The sequence below is a fragment of the Triticum dicoccoides genome, chromosome 3A (genome assembly GCF_002162155.2).
Source record: "Triticum dicoccoides isolate Atlit2015 ecotype Zavitan chromosome 3A, WEW_v2.0, whole genome shotgun sequence".
Lineage (NCBI taxonomy): Eukaryota > Viridiplantae > Streptophyta > Magnoliopsida > Poales > Poaceae > Triticum > Triticum dicoccoides.
Window position 1 is genome coordinate 670,611,324 of NC_041384.1, and position 17,988 is coordinate 670,629,311.

The 17,988-nt window shown below is 44.0% G+C and overlaps 2 long non-coding RNA genes across 2 annotated transcripts; both read left to right on the top strand.

Annotated features, from left to right (window-relative positions):
• The first annotated feature begins 11,904 nt into the window (after nt 1-11,904).
• LOC119272685 lies at nt 11,905-12,948 on the top strand. Its single transcript, XR_005134776.1, has 3 exons — nt 11,905-12,672; nt 12,753-12,808; nt 12,914-12,948. It is a non-coding gene; the product is annotated as an uncharacterized LOC119272685 (long non-coding RNA).
• Nucleotides 12,949-15,145: 2,197 nt separating this feature from the next.
• Nucleotides 15,146-15,629, top strand: LOC119272686. The gene is made up of 3 exons (XR_005134777.1): nt 15,146-15,228; nt 15,326-15,492; nt 15,575-15,629. It is a non-coding gene; the product is annotated as an uncharacterized LOC119272686 (long non-coding RNA).
• Nucleotides 15,630-17,988: the final 2,359 nt, after the last annotated feature.

Below are 17,988 nucleotides of genomic sequence, written 5' to 3' on the forward strand. Positions count from 1 at the left end.
CATTGGATTAATTCTTATAGTATTTGCATTTGGGCATTTAAATGCTATAAAATATTTTAAATGCTCAAATAATCATAAACTAAAATGTTTGTTGTTGGATATATTCTAAGCAGTAGCCATGATTAATTTTATGATTTATGGAAATGCCCTGGCATTTTTAATAAAGCCCTGAAGTTACAGAAATAATAGAATAAATAAAAAACAGAAAAGGAGAGAGAGAACGGAGACTTACCTGGCGCAGCCCACCTAGCCCACTCGCTCGGCCCAGTCCACTGGCCCCTGCCAGTCGTCCTCCTCCTCTCGCGAGGAGGACGAGAAGCGCGTGGCCGGCGCCCACGGCCACACGCCGGCCACCTCCTGCTTCCGCCGATGCCCCGGACGCGCCTACGAGTGCCACGCACTCCCCCACGTCCCCCTCTCTTTCTCCCCACTCTCCCTGTGGCCTCTCCCCCTCTCTGGCTCTCTCCCCATTCCCTGTCGAGCGCAGCCGTCGCCACCGACAAGCTCCACCGCAGCCACCGCCGTCCACTCGTTGCCTAGCCGTGCCAAGAAGCTCCGCCGTCGTCCATTGCTTCGCCTCGACCCATCCCCGAGTGCTCGCTCGCCCCGGAGATGCTGCACCGAGCTCGTCTTCAACCTCAGTCGCCGGAGATCCCCCTCGCCGCCCCGCTCGCTCCAGCTCTTCCCCGAGCTCGCCATACGCTCCCCTACAACTGCAGTGAGCTACTGACCTTCTCCCCCCTCTCCGTGCTAGCTCTCGTGCACCGTACGCGCCGCCTCGAGTTCGCCCAAATGCGCCGCCGTGGAGCTCGTCGTCGACGAGGCTCCGGCCATGCCACGGCCACGCCACCTAGTCCACTAGCCTCACCGCGTCTCCAGGAGTCTAACGCACCTTACCACGCACCTCACCGTGCCCTACAGCCTCGGTTCCGAGCTCACCTGAGCTCCGGCCGCCGCCAAGGTCGACGCCGGCAACGTCTCCGGCCACCCCAACTCCACCTACTGCCACCACTCGACGCGGCTCACTCCCCACAACACGTAGATGGTCTCCGCCGTCCTTTTGGTCGCCGGAGTGCAAAACCCGAGCCCTCCGCCGCGTCTGGCCTCGCCGGCGGCTAAACGCCGGCGAGTTTGACCACTTTTGACCGTGGACTGACGCGTGGGCCCAGGTTGACTCCCCCTGAGTCTATGACAGGTGGGGTCGGCCTGCTAATTAGTTTAGGATTAGTTTTAACTCAATTTAATTAGTTTAGTCACTGACATGTGGGCCCAGGCCCCACTGACAGTTAATTAGCACTAACTTAATTCTGTTAATTAAATGAGACACTGACGGACAGGGCCCACCAGTCAGGTTTGACCTGGCCGACCCAGTTGACCCGCTGACGTCACACCTATGTCATGCTGACACATTAATTCAATTTCTAGATTTATTCTTATATAGGAAATTTCAGAAAATAGCCAAAACTTCTAAAAATCGTAGAAAATCAACCATAGCTCCAAATCAAACAATTTATATGTGAAAAATGATCAGAAAAATTCAATCTATACAACTGTAATGGTTTCATGTATGAAAAAACAAGTTAACCTTGCTGTTTAAGCAAAATAAGATGATGCACTAATAAGGCTATGTTAAATGAACTAACATTTGAATCTTTGATTCAAATGATTTCATTCCCTTCTATTTTAGCTTGCATTAGGCCAAGACACATTCATTTTGCCATGTCATAGCATGCATCACATTGTTGCTTATTGTCATGTGTTGATTATGTTTGGTGTGACTTTTGTGGTAGGTTCTGCCTCCGAGGAAAACCCCGAGTATCCGTCTGAAGGGCAGTACCCTACTACCACTACATCAGGCAAGCAACCCATTGATCATTCCGATACAAACCCATGTTCTCGCTTCTGCTCTTGTTTACTGCATTAAGACAACGCGATTCAAACTGCTGTGTGCTACAGTAGTTGAACCCTTATCCTCTTCATGACCTGTCATTGCCACAGTAACTAGATGAAACCCACTAGCATGTTTAGGAGTTGATTGAGCCATGTATGTGTTTCCTACCTTGCTATGCTTAGAGTTGTGTCAGGTCTGGTTCATCTGGGTGATGGGCTAGAGTGAAATGATTATGTCGGTAATGTGAGGGATGTGTTGAACATGTTTTGGTAAAGGTATCGATGAGAGGCCATGTAGGAGTACATGGTGGGTTGTTTCATTGAGGCCGTCCATAAGAACTGAGATATGTATGCGTGATTTAAGATTCAGCTACTACCACACATTGGGCCCTGAAATATGATCCCGCTCGACTTACTGACCCCTCTCGCCCTCTGTCCAGGGGTTGCAACTAGTTTCTGATGTTTGTAGGTTATGTGTTGGTGGCCGTGCGTAGCGCTGACCCTAGGGGTGGGATATGATGCGGTAGATACACCATGGCACGGTGTACCGAGTCACCCATTTGGTGTCTCGGGAACCCTGCACACATTGTTTGGGGCTGTTGAGGACACCCCTACCGGATTTCCTTGCGGATGGAACCTGAATAGGCGATAAACCTGGACTAGAGACTTGTGAGGTTAGTCAGGTCGTGGTCTACACCCACGCCGGCTTTCGCTTGAAGTCTGCCGAGCACATGTCGTGTGCAGACGCTAAGTGGTGGAAACATATGTGACGAAGTACATCCCTGCAGGGTATAAAACTATTCGAATAGCCGTGTCCGCGGTAAAGGACTACTTGGTTGCCTATACAGTTCATAGACAAGTTAATGGATACTACTAGAAGACCCAAGATAAGTGTGAGTACCGAGGATGGCCCTCTCGTAGGATGACGAGGGAGGATCCCCGGTGGAGTATTGTGTTGGTGAGTAGTGGACTCGTGTGCGAAAACTATTTTTACTAGTGAAGTTCCGTAGGATAGCTTAGCCAGGAGTCAAAGCTGGCTTGCTGCAATAACCCCACCACCTTCTTGAGAATGAGCATGTATAGTAGGATCTGATATAAGACTTGCTGAGTACCCTTGTACTCATGTTTGCTTAATTACTGTTTTCAGACGACAACAACGCCCCCTCCGATGGGTTTTATGTAGACCTTGATGTCGACGAGTGACTAGCCACCCAGGTGGTGATCCTGGCCATGGAGGGCCCTATGTAGATAGACAAGCTTCGAGGAGCCTTCTTGCTTTCTAGTGTCTGTACTCAGACTATTTGCTTCCGCATGTGCTTGTATGCCTGTATGACTTGAGTGTCGGGTCATGTGACCCCTATCTGTATGAACATGTTATGTATGGCTCTCTGGAGCCTTTAAATAAAGTACTTGAGTTGTAGAGTTTTGTTGTGATGCCATGTTGTATGTACTCATATCGGGCATATTGTGTGCATGATTGAAATGCTTGGTATGAGTGGGATTCGACAATCTAGTTGTTTATCCTTGGCAGCCTTTCTTATGGGGAAATGTAGTCTAGTGTTCCTCGAGCCATAGTAGTCCGCTACAGCCCGGTTCACCGGAGTCCTGCTAGCCCAGCACTACTGCTCAGGACACTTGACTGGCCGGCATGTGTTTCACTTCGTTCCTATGTCTGTCCCTTTGGGGAAATGTCATGCGGTGACATCCGGAGTCCTGTTAGCCCAGTGCTACAGCCCGGATTCACTCGCTGATGACCGACATGCTCGATGTGATTCATGTATGCCTGTCTCCATAGGTCCGCGCCGCTTTGGGTTCACGACTAGCCATGTCGGCCCGGGTTCTCTATCATATGGATGCTAGCAACACTATCATATACGTGAGCCAAAAGGCGCAAACGGTCCCGGGCCATGGTAAGGCGACACCCGTGAGGATACCGTGCGTGAGGCCGCAATGTGATATGAGGTGTTACCGGCTAGATCAATGTGATTTGGAATCGGGGTCCTGACAATGTTTCTAGTGGCAAGGTGCACTTACATCCCCATGCTACAGATGTTATATCCATGGAGGCAAGAGCAATGTGTGACGGCTTAAACTTCACAAATCAATTAGGGTTTTCTTGAGTTGAAGCTGAATCCGACTCACTTACTATCATTGAGTTTTGCACTGGACGGACAAGATGGTGGGATGCTTCTTCTGCAATCTTTGCGGAGTGCGTCAACGTAGCTATTTTAGAGGGTGCTTGGATACGTTTTAGTCCCATGACTAAAAGTAGTGGGACTAAAACTTGCTAGCCTCACCCATGCTTGGATCCAAATACTAAAGAGACTAAAATCAAGTTAATGAGCATTTATTATGCTCCCTCTCCCCTAATCCTACCTGTCCCTCCCGCCAACTCCTCCCCCATGGTAGTTTGGCTCCCGCCAACTCCTCCCCCACGGTAGTTTGGCTCCCGCCAACTCCTCTCTCGCCCCTACTGCTATCTCCCACCCCTATTGCTCTCAAGAAAAAATTGCCCATACAGTCCATACAAGGAAATAAAATTTGTCCATACACAGGAAAATAAAAATTGTCCATACAAGTAAAGTAAAATTGTCCATACATAAGGAAATTAGTATTGTCCATACACAGGAAAATAAACAACATGACACTGATCTCAATGGCCCTAGAACAAACCATCAGCAATTCTATCTCTTAACTGATTCATGTCGAGCAAATCTTGCTCCATTTCTAGATCCCTCCTGTTACGATGCCTCCTCCTTGTTTCCTCAAGGAGACGTTGATAATTCTCATCTCTATCACACTTGTCGAATTCCTTATCCGCCAACTGACTTTCGCGGATAAAATTGTGCAAGGCCATACATGCAACAATAATTTTTGTTTGCTTGTGTAGAGTATAACTTTGTATTTTAGAAAGGATCCTCCACTTATTTTTCAAGACTCGAAAAGAACGCTCAATGACATTGCGTAGTCTAGAATGAGTGTAGTTGAAGTGCTCTTTTTTACCTCTCGGCATGGTGCCTTGATGGAACTCTTGGAAATGGTACTTCTGTCCCCTATATGGTGCAAGATAATCTGCCTTGTTGGGGTAGCCCGACTCAACAAGATAAAAAAATTCCTATTGATGGCAATGCATTTCAGTCAAAGTCAATGTCAATGTATACACAATTCAATAATGTACTGAATGTGAAGTATGGTACCTGGAGGTGGATGAGGAAACTTGTGACTAAACCGACTAAGGGCATCCTTGAAGGGCCTCATATCATGAACCGATCCAGGCTACCCGACAAGAACGAAAGTGAATCTCATGTCGAAATCACATACAGCCATAACATTCTGACTACCGTAGCCATGTCTGTTTACGTACTGCGGAATCTTGGTAGGTGGCACCAAAACTTGCACATGAGTCCCATCTATTGACCCAATGCGGCCATTGAACCATGGATGCCACTGAGCATTTCTTAACCTTTCATGCACAACTCTGAATTCAGGATCTCGTGGCTTAATTATGTTAGCCGAAAGCTTAACCACACAATGCAATACTTTGTCAAACTTCCTAACAACTATCTCCATGGACCTTACAAAATGATTCTCACTCTGCCTAATGGACTGGTCATCTCCCACCATCCATAAAAACACAGCTAGAGCCTCAACTGATGACATCTTCTTAGTAGACTTCAGCCCATAAGAATCCACTAGCAAATTATGTATTTTATGAAACACAGGTGGATACATCCTAAACATTTTATAGCAGTTTGTTCTGTGTCCCAGAGTTCTTAGTACCCATTCATAGCCGGACTCTTTAGCTTTTAAAATCCTCCTTTCCCCCTTATCCATGAAACGCTCAATGTAATATGAACCAAACATTTGGACGATCATACCTATATTGTTGAGCCTTTTCCGCCTCAACTGGAGTAGTGCTAGCACTCTATTTCTCCTTACATCTTCCTCTTCCTCATCACTAGAGTCCTCATCAATACTCTCCTCTTCACTGGACTCATCAATACTATCACCATCACTAGAGTCATCCTGCAACATATGAATTATGTTCAACACATAGTAATTAGGCGCACATAGAAATCAAAACATAAAGGGTCCACATAGCAATTCAAAACATAAAGGGTCCACATAGCAATTCAACACATAAAGGGTCCACATTAGCCTAACTCATCATAGGAAACATGACACAATAGGAGACACTGGATACATGACAACCTAGATAAGACTCATCTTCGGCATACATCTTCTTTGCTTTGCACCATCTCTTCAACCATATGAGCCTAGCTTGAGGGGTCTTCATGTTCTGGAAGACAAGCCTGTTGTGTTTGTCCTTGAATAAGTCACAGGCTACAAAGTACTCAATCGACTCCTCTGCTGCCCCACACTCAATGGCAAGTTGCTGACATGTAGCTACTTCTACCTTACGCTCCTCACTTCTCTTTGCCTTTTCTTTGCCTTGGTCGACAATTGCCTGTAATATAGTGTTTGATGTCTCAGCTTCCTTGTCCATTCTGGTGGTGATCTCCTTCAAAGTCCTCAAAAATGGACCCTTAGTTTTTCCATTCTCCATGTTCATTTTGATTTTCTTTAAAGGACTACTTGTTGTACTCCTAAAATTAACTGAGCTGGTACCCCTCTTGCGGGTATTGGTACTCATTGGACTACCATCCTCATCATCATCGTCGTCGTTTGCCTCTGTATCATCTGCTGGACCAGGTACGTAAGCAGAAGTACCATCCACAGCTACCTCATGAAATATCTCATGCAACAGTCCAATGTACTCAGGGTTACCCTTTCTAAATTTCTTGATATTTGGTCTACTCTGCAAAATAGTATTTGTACAACATTAGCATATGTCTCCATTGCTTATGTACTTGTCATTGAAAAAGCTTTAGTTGTCGTACCTTTATCTCCCTCTTGCACCAAGTTGTAGTTGTCGTAACTTCTCCATGTTTGCCGCGACCGCATCCAGTTTGTTTCTGCAACCATACCCAATCATTGTACACACCCTTCAGGTTCTGGATTTTGTTCTTCACTTCCCTCTCTAGATGCCACAATTTTGTCTTCTGATAATATTTCTCCTTAATATTTTTGTAACCCTGACTGGTCCAAACTTTAGCAGTAAAATTGCCATCCTCTATCTCCTCACAAGCTAACTCACACAAAATGTACGTATTTTCGTCGGTCCAATTAGCCTTGCTTTTTGGCCTCTAAAAGAAATATGCACAAGTAAATAGCCTAAATCTCTTTGTTTCAAAGAAATGGTGTGAGCAGAATTTCAAAGAAAATTGTATACCTTCCTATGTTGGTTCAACATGTTCTCATCTTCATCTTCGTCTTCTTCGATGCCGTCATCATCATCCACCAGAATCGGCGCTACCTGCGGTTGCCTGCCGGTGCCCGCGCCATTTGAACCCCCACGACGTGCAGCAACTCGCATGGCAGCAGCATCACCTCCCCCCGGCACCACGACAGCCTTTGTCAGTGTCAAAACCGGCGGATCTCGGGTAGGGGGTCCCAAATTGTGCGTCTAAGGTCGATGGTTGCAGGAGACGGGGGACACGATGTTTACCCAGGTTTGGGTCCTCTCTATGGAGGTAATACCCTACTTCCTGCTTGATTGATCTTGATGAATATGAGTGTTACAAGAGTTGATCTACCACGAGATCGTAATGGCTAAACCCTAGAGGCCTAGCTTGTATGACTATGGTAATGAATGTCCTATTCGGACTATGCCCTCCGGTTTATATAGACACATGAGGGATCTCGGGTTACATAGAGTTGGTTACATAGGAAGGAATCTTTATAGTTGATCGCCAAGCTTGTCTTCCACGCCAAGAAGAGTCCAATCTGGACACGGGTAGAGTCTTTAGCCTTCATGTCTTCACAGCCCATCAGTCCGGCCCATGGATAACAGGTCGGACACCCGAGGACCCCTTAGTCCAGGACTCCCTCAGTAGCCCCTGAACCTGGCTTCAATGACGAGGAGTCCGGCACGCAGATTGTCTTCGGCATTGCAAGGCGGGTTCCCTTTTCCCGAACTCCAAGATAGTCTTCAGATGTGATAATTGTATCCGGACCTGTATACACAATTGTAGAGGATATATAATATTTCACGAGTCCAATCCGCTGACATCGTTTTGGCAACATGACATCACGCCTGCTCGGCCATTATTTTTGAACCATTAGCTACCCCGTAGTCCCACGTCTCGAGACATGGTTTTACTGGCATGTCTTATCCCAGCGGAGATCGTGTCTCTCCCCTTTTTTAAGGGATCCTTATCAACCTAGACGTGGGTAACCCAACCGTCACTTGGGTACAACTCCTAGGGCATAGGCAAGTTTTTAGGCCTAGGAGGAGACGTTCGATATTCGCGGCCTTTATATAGGGGTACAGACCCGTCTTTTTCTTTCACGTTCGCTTCTTCCTCAACCCCTGCTACCCCGAGTTCCAACACCCGGGTTCCAATCGCCACAAGCCCCCAATCATGTCCGGATCCAGCCGTCAAGGCTGGTGGGTGGCTTCTTCTGTCACGGAGGGAGATATTGCAAAGCTTTGGGCGGCGAGGTATCTGACCGCGGAAATCCTTCATCGGCTTCCTGCCGAGGGGTAGGTTATTCCCACCCCTAGATCCGGCGAGAGGGTCATGTTCGTGTCCCACTTCCTCTGCGGGTTAGGTTTTGCGCTTAACCCCTTTGTCTGAGGACTCATGTTCTATTATGGGCTAGACTTTCACGATCTAGCCCCGGACTCTATTCTTCTTATCTTGGCGTTTATCGTCACGTGCAAAGCCTTCCTCCGAACTCCTCCGCACTTCGGCTTATGGCTCCAGACCTTCAATGTGAAGCCGCAAGTGATAGAGGGGAAGCAGGCAGAGTGTGGTGGTGCCATAGTGAGTGAGCTTGCTAGTGCTATTTGGTTGAAAGGATCTTTTGCCAAATCTTCCGACTTATGGTAGCAGGGGTGGTTCTATATCACTGAGCCCCGTGGCTCCAAGTGGGCAGCAGCGCCCAAATTTCGATCCAGCCCCCCGATTCAGCTGGCATCGTGGATTAACAAGGGGTTGGACTGGGGATCAACAGACGAGATGCAGACTTTGCAAAGTCGCATCCGAACCCTTATTGAGAGGGACATCAATGTCGTCAATGTTGCTCAAGTAATGCTGGTCCGTCGGACCCTGCCGTGTCAGCGACGGCCTCTCCGCATGTGGGAGTTCAATCCAGAAGGGTCGCAGACTCTTCAGCACTTCTTCGGCACTACGCATGAAGGAATGTGGAAACTATTTCTTGGGAAGCGAAAGCAATGGCCGGACATCACCGAAGATATCGACCTCGACTGCAACCATCTGGACACCCCGGTAAGTACCCATTCGTCGAATACCTTATATTCGGATACACAGTGGCAAGACACTGACCGAACCATCCTTTTTCACGGCTGGATAAAGAAAGTGGAATGGATTAGGTGTCTGGCTCCCCTTCCCGAAGACTCAGCCAGTCCTATGTTAACAAGGATGCTGGCCTCAGCGCCATACCACGCGCCGGCAAGGGAGAGTAAAGAGGAGAGTGAGAAGACCCAAGATGACCTTGGTTCTGGAGGTAAGTCGTACACTGAGTCTGAAGAAATCGATCTTTCTTCGCCTGAAGACAAAGGCGGGAGCGGACACAGTATCCCTTCCCCGAGCAAGGGGAAAAGGGCCGCCTCCGAAGATTGGGAGGGGCGGTCTCCCAAGAGGGGAAATATGCCACCGTCGAGCGGCTTGGGTTTGGAAAGCGACGCCGTTGAACAGCTCCAACAAGGGGACAAGCCCTCGGCCAAACCGTAAGTGAATCCGGAGTATTTTGATAGCGCCCCGCTCCGTTGTTGTTGTTGTAACGCGTTCGTGCACCTTTACAGGTTGGCACAAAGTTTTTCTGGGCAATCCCCTTCTTCGGGAAGTCTCCTCCCAGAGATGATGGAGAGCGAGACGCCTCCCCCGACCTCATTGCCCAATAAGCACTACTAGGAAAATGGTTTTTAACGACGGCATATGTGGTCGTCACAAATCAGATTGTGGTCGTTAATGATCATTAACGACCGCAATATGCTGGTCGTAACAGGCTCTACCATTGAAAGTATAACGACCACATCTTGTGGTTGTTATTTTAACGACCACATATTGTGGTCGTTATACTTTTAACGATAGGATAGTGTGTCATCGTCAATCCCAAGGAAATAACAACCACACTTAGTATTAACGATCACTTTTAACATCAGTAATAGTGTTCTCATGGTTACTAAAGTATCATTAATAACCACTTTATAGTATAACAGACAATCTTTTCATCATTATGATATCCTTCATAATCACTTATATTTAGTATAACTTCTGTTCAACAATCACTTTATGAATCATCCAACTTTGAGTATTAACATCCACATTAATATAGAAACAAAAGAATATTAATTGAAAGGATCTTAACCTCTTTATTAATAGAAATTGGATAAATTAACACAATTCCGACATACGTTTCTCAAATTAAAAGAATGGTAAAAAATTGTGGCAAAATAACTCCTTATATGACCAATATACTTGCTCATATCTAGAAAATGAGACAACTAGAAAAGATAATATTTATTAATCTTCAATCAAGGGACACCATCATTGCTTGAATGGATATCATTCTTTGTTGGCAATCACAATGCCTCCTAATTCTTCTAAATATCATGATCGACCATCAGTCCTACAAAAAGTTGAGTAATTTATCAATGTCAGTCCATGTAAATAAATTGGCACAAAGTATGACATAAAATAAATGTACGAGAACGACTTACTTGATCATACTTGCTTTTATCATAACTATCACTTAGAGATGTACTCCCTCTATAAACTAATATAAGAGCGTTTAGATCACTACTTTAGTATTCTAAACACTCTTATATTAGTTTACGGAGGAAGTACTGAACAAAGCCGCTTAATTTTTAACAAAGCTGCTTAGAGATGTATTGAACTTTTCTTCGAGTACTATTTTCGTTTGATCAGAAGTTTGAAGTTTAGAAACCAATTCAGCCTTAATTAATGCTGGTCCCACGGACCATGTTCTTTTCACCCGTTTGAGATGATGCGCAATCAAAATACATGTGTGTAGAAACCAATTCTATTGACTTGCGTGTAGCCTTTTATGTTTCCCATGACTGCACTGTCCCTGCTCTGTCCATGGAGATCCAAATTACCATACTAAAGAAATAGGAGAAGTACTATTCATAAAAAAAGATAAAAAATACTACGATGTTGCTTTTGAAGATCTTACCTCCGCATCTCACATTAACTTCTATCAGCGACTGCATATGAGGGAATCTTTCAGGTTCACAAAACGTACATCTTAGTCATCAAAAATGCAAACATCTAATAAAAAATCAGGTTGATAACACATAAATATCACTGTGCAACAAGCTCTTGCAACCCCGTGATAGCTTCCTAGAAATTTTGTATGCTATAGTAATAATAAAATGGTTAGGTGATCAATCAAGCAATGAATAATGTAATAGGCCATGAAGACCATGTTTAAATAATGTATACCCTGGCTTCAGTTAAAAAACATCCTGGCTTGTAATCCATTGTGATTGAAAAATAATACAAGAGAATAGGCATGTTCGCACGTCATATGACTTAGGCTATAGAAATTTCGGTGCCTTCTACTAGCATAGATGCGATCAGCTAGCTCTGCACGTATGCGTCTAGTCGGAGCTCATCTTCATGTGTATCTCTCACCATAACTTCGTAGGTGTGTACCTCGCCGAAAATTACTTGGCGAGTAGCATCAGAGTATCTGGTCTGCACCAATTTATAGTACGTGTGTGCGGCTTTCTCCATAAGTTCGTGCAGATGACCTCCACAGGACCAACATGACTGTCGGTCATGACTGGAAGAGAGCAACATCTAACATATAAAGGCTCCTACACTACCCGCCATTCTAGCGCCCCCGCGTGCGCGATGCTCGTTCGGCCGCTGGATTCCTTCCCTGTAGCTCCCTTTTGGCTGCTGGCGTGTGGTGGGCCGTCGGTTTTTTTTTCACGTCCATGGCTGTTTGAAGAGCGAATGACAAGTGGGGCTCGTTATGTGTGGGTCAAAAGAATGACGTGCCTTTCCTTCAATTCTGCGTAACAAAAGCAAGAAACCCTAGACGGACGAGGGGTAAAAGGAAAAAGTAAAGCAGCCGCCTTATCTCCTCGCTCGCTCCCTCCTCTCTCCCACGCCGCCCCGTCCCTCTCCCTGCTCGTCCCCTCATCTCCTCTTTCCTCGATGCCGGATCCCCTGCTTGCCTCTCCGACCTAGGCCAGAGCCTCGCCGGCAGCTCCCCCAAGTCGGCGCCCGCTAGCTGCTGGTGTGGAGCCGAGCTTCTCTGACGGCGACGGCGACGGCGACAAGCTTGTCCAGGTCGTCATGGCCGGCGACGACGAACGGGAGGGCGGAGGTGTTTCCATGGCCACCTTTGCCGAGAGCTCGCACATCTTCAACCCTCAGCCATGTATGTGCCTTCTTCTTTGCATTTCCTTGTTCTAATTCTTGGCAGTAATCCTAATTGATTTGATGTTTAGGTTAGTTTTGGGGTGGCTATTTTTTGGATCCGCTGCTGCCGTGCGCCGTGCGTCTGGATCAGGCGCAGGTCGCCGCCATAGGAGAGCAGGGTGGCGTGGTCTTTGTGGTGGGCATGGAGCAAGGGAGGATGAGGCGCTGGTATGAGGAAAGGAGCACGAAGGTCGGAGTTCCAGGCGGTGCTGGCCGTCGTCACATGTCCCCAGTCTAGGTTGTCCATCTGCGTCCGAGTCATCTTCCTCCCCAGTTTTTACTTCTTGATTTATTGTTTTTCTGAACATATGTGTGCAGATCTAAGAAAAAAGAGAAGGGGATGAATCTGGAGGAAGAGCTTGGTGAAGAACAAGGTGATCTCTCTCTCTCCATCTCTTTGAATTTAAGTCCACTTTCATCTTTTTCATTGCTTCTATTTCTCGTGGGATATTCAGGAGTTGAGAACACATATTTTGTAGGTGTTCGTAATGGCAACGGTGGTAATCAACGATGAGAAAAAAGGACCGAGATTGTATTTGTACTAGGTATGTTCCTCATCTCTCTCAGTCCTTGTTCCAATCCCCACCTTGATGTAACTGTTTCTTCACAACTATTGGATGTGTCTTAGGAGATGAATGCCATGGATTGTTTAGATTCTTGTTGAGCTAACCACTACTTAAACTATTTGTCCCCTTGTTAAAGCTAATCATAGTAATAGTTGGTGATCGTCTGGCTGCTGTGTATAGTGGCAACCAAATTCATGATGATGAACTGAATCAAACCCGTAGTAAAGTTAGTGTTAAATCACACATGTGTATAGTCAAGTTCAGTACACTCAAGCAGTTTTGTCAGATTGTAGATTCAGTATGACAAGAAAATTACTTGAAAGAAATGGGTACAGCCACTGTGATAAATATCAGTAGTATGCATTGTATATGTATGCTCAGTCATGTTCAACTCTGAGTATTTTTCCCCTATGTGTTACAGCAGTTGATGCCTTAATTTAGTTCATGGCATTATGGCGGGACGCATGTGGTAAATGGTTACAATGGTGGCTCATGGAGTTAAAATTTTGTGTTCTGTACAGATTTGAGATGATAGAAATTCAAAATAGGTAACCAATAAGCCATGTTTTTGTTTGGTGTTGCAGTTGTCATGTGTCACAAGTTATATATGTGTGTTCATAATTATAATTGCACTTTGTCTCTCTCTTTGCAAGTGTGATATATGCATGTTCATAATTATATTTTAGTCCTAATTTTCAGATCATGACCACAGCTTGCGGAGTTTCAAAATCTAATATCTCTAATTTCCGCATCAAGCTAAGTGGTCCCGTTGTTTAGCATGTAGGCACTTTCTATTTGTTGCTTCAATGTAATGTTTAAGGTTGTTGCTTTAACAATGTTTGATCTAGATTATCAGTAAAACACACTCACAATTAGGTGTTCTTCCTTGGTTAGCTGCTTGCATTTCTTATGTTTGATTGGTTCAAGCCAGTATGACTCTTTTTCTTTGCCTTTCACAGGGGTCCTTTGCTACTGTTGGTTGTGTCCTTGCTTCTTGGAGAGGAGGGAGGGCAAATGACTTTGATGCCAGAAATAGGGGAGGTAATGAAAATACTATGCTCTATTATGCTACAGCTGCTTAGCCATTGGATCTGGTCTCCTTGAGCAAATGTTTATTCGTTTACTCATTTATGCTCTTCTTGGTGTATGTGAAGTGATACAATTGTATTCCATTGGTTTCAACTTACTTTTCCTGAACTAATTCTGTAATGAGTACACATTGGCCTCTCCAAAGGCCCTTCATAATCATATTCAAGTTATACCACTGGATAAATACTGATAAGATAACCTGATCCTAATGAGTTGGCTACAAATTCTAAATATTATTAGTTTGAGATAGAACCTAAGCAACAAAAATTGTTTGCTTTGGCTGAAGATATACGGTTTTCTTTCTCAAAGGGTATGCATGAGAGTTTGATAAGATTTGATTGCTTAGGTTTTGTTTCAATCCCATTCACTGGTCTGATGTTGTTTTTAGGATTTTGATAGTACCGAATTTCCTTTCTTTAGGAACATAAGGTCAAGTATCCATGTTGTTTGGTACCTTATAGAAGATGCATTACACAATGGTCTCGGCAACTGCAGCGAGATTTCACAGTCACGATTTTTCCATATTGGTATGGATTCTAAAACCTTATAGGAAAATTCCATCTTTCACAAAATGAAACTATGCCTACAGAGCTGCTGAGGGATGCCCTGTAGTGGACTAGCTGAGACTATCGAGCATCAGGTTGCAAATCTCCAGAGGTATTATATCCCTTCTTTCACTCTTGCGATCTATGTGTGACTGTATCTGCAAGCTTAGATTCAATGATTGGTTGTTGTCGCATTTGCATGGTGTCCGTCTGATTCAGAGGTTGTGATATAGTTTGTCAACCAATGGGATGGTATAGATTTGACCTTCTCGTTATGGTGTTCATTTCCATGTGCAGAAATAGATTGAATCATGCTTTGTTATAGATTCCGTAGGTCTGGTCTGTACCAAGAAATACCTGCAAATTTTAATGTTGCTATGTGCATATAAGCTTCAGTCATTTGCTGGGACATTTATTTTTTGGGACATTTATTTTGATGCTTCCTATACTACACTCTTGATTCTTTCTGTTCATGTCCTCGATATTTTATTCCCTATTGTTTCTTTCCGACAGGTACAAGGGGCTCATTGGTAGCCTGGCCTGCTTTTGGTATATCAATGAGGACATCCCTGACGTAAATTCGTTTCGTGACAGGTAATTCCACACATCACTATTTAGTGTGCCTGCTACTGTTTGCTTGGCTTGTTAATCGTCTTCATGCCTTCTGCGAAAATATTTCTTACTTTTGTAGTGGGTGATTGAGAAAGGAGCCCAAGCAGAAGGCAGAACACAGATGGAGCAGTTGACTTGTTCTTGTTCATTTCCCTTTCCGCAACGAATAGAATCCAATTAATTAATTTGGGTGTATGCTGATTGAGATAGTTAATCAATTGGGTATGTAGACCATGGTGTTGGTAGGTAAGTCTAAACTCCTCTGCATTTGCCTTTTTTCTACCTGATGAATATTCAGACTACTGATGTTGCATACGGAGGCTTACAGCATGGGGTGGCCACATCCAGCGAGGGTGGCGTTCTGTGGATTTGGCGCCCCCCATCCCAGCAGCACGTGGGAGCCGGTGTCTTCCGGAAGAGCTGGGTCTCCTTGCCGGCGACCTCACCATCTTGCCAGCGACTTCACCTTCACCAGCCCATCTACAGGTATGGTAGCTCCTCCACCCCCTCTCTTCTTTGATAGTGATTACTTTGTTGTTGTTGCAGAAATAACCAAAACATGTTTGAGATTTCAATAAAAAGGATTTTATTTTACTGGCCAGTTCTAGAGAGAGAGAGAGAGAGAGAGAGAAAGAGATGTATGAGAAACCAAGAAAAAGAGGAGGACATGTACATTTTTCTTGAGTCCTCACTGTAACTATTACATTTTCATATATTTCATCCCTTTCCGTGTGTGCATAATTGACCAGCCAACATGGTGACCTATCCCCAACTGAATTAACTTTACCCTCATATCAAACAAAAATGACTTCAATTGCAACTGAACTTATTCATATAATTGTAATCACTAATTGGTAATTCTCATTAACCTCTAATTAAGTATTCAAAATATCACATTACCATTGATACCATGTTTTGTATTTTCTTCTTCTATTATGAACTGCACAAGGAACACTCCACAACTGAACTTACTTAAGCAGGCTCATAGATGATATCTTGTCTGCACAGTGGATTACCTAGAATACTGGACTTTCCATCAGCTTATTCATGACTGCACTTACTTTTTGTCAGCCTATGTGCTCAAAATAATGAGAGGATGAATGGTTTAGTTGGACACTGACCTGCTTCTTCCTGGTGATATCCATTGTAATTTTTGTTGGCGATATAATGTGCTTGACAAGCTGCCGAGATAATTCATATGCCTCTCAGTCATGTTTCTTATATTTTGTATACTTTCATTTACTAACTCAATCTAACTCACACAGTATAACTTTATTGTAGTTGCTTGAGATGAAGCATTGAGATGGTGAAACATTAACTATTGCTGATTCTAAACTTGGAAATGCTATAAAAGAGAAGTTGGTCAGTTAGGTTCCTTAGTTGCGCTGTTCCTGTAGAATTACCAGTTCCGCTTACAGGTTTTATGTGCTTTTGCAGAAAATTGGCTGCGTTCACAATAGTGATGTGATGGAGCTAATGAGAGGGCTCATAAATCAGGTTAGTGAGCTTATATCTTGGTTGGGCACACAGGACCTTGGTCCGAGGAGCTTGGGACTTTCCCACAACTTGTCTAGATACAAGCTGAAATTCAGTCCTAAAAAGGTGAGTCAATACTGTGATTAGTTCACTTGGCTGAACCATGTTAGTACAGAGCTAAATATCCATAGAAAACATGCAAAGTTTTTGATAGATCTTATTCAGATGTTGTAAACGACGTCAACTAGATGCTTTTTGTCGATATTGCATTATTACCAAATAAAACAAATAAAATAATGTGGCTTTGTGGTTTGAGACTGATACTGATACTTCATATTAGTTGCTAAAAATATGTGCTTCAGTATTTGACTACTTGTGCGAGGGTGCACATGTAAGCCGTGATGGGTTTCTAGAGTAGGTTATGTCTCCATTATGAAATTTTCCATACCATGCAATAACCTGCTAAAAATGGATATTCTCAAATAGTACTAAGAAAATAGTATAGTTTCTATTTATTTTAATATGAGCGCCTCTATTTAGAGGATTCTATGTCTAATTATTCAAAGTTCTAATATATGAAGATATATGCTCATCTTTATTTTTTTGATGCATTTCTCATTGAGAAACTGGAATATGAAACTATTATTATCTATCAGGTGAGGAATTCATGGGCTTGTAACATGGAAAAATAATTGTAAGTGTAGTTTCAGGTAAGAACATGCCGAATATAACAGCCGAAGAAGGAAGGGACATGAGGCTGTAATGTCTTTTTTATTCCCATTCCTTTCAGGAAGTCACAGCTAGGAGTGGTGGGTGGACATATAACTGTCTGTTAGCCCTTTTATGTGTTTCTGAATGAAGTGGGAACTAATGCTAGATTCTTTTCCTGATACATAATTGATATGTACACTTACCACACTATCGTGATCACAAATGTTTACAACTGTCTGAATCGTATGATTGCAAAGTAGAACCCACATGATTGATACTGATGATGTAATGTGTTATCTGCAGTATATCTCAATTTTGAATGTGACATGTACTGTATGTATATGCAAAAATTGAGCTTTTTGTCAACCTCTATGTTGCCTGAGTTTCCAACTTTTTTGCTTGCTCCGATCCTTCATTGTGCTTGTTAGCAATACTACACTTTGTTATTTTCACAAGGAGTGTAGTTCCATGAAACGTGAAATTTTATTATGTTAGGTGTACATTTTACCTATGGCACTAACCTCTTTTATTTGTCTATGTAATGACCATATGCAT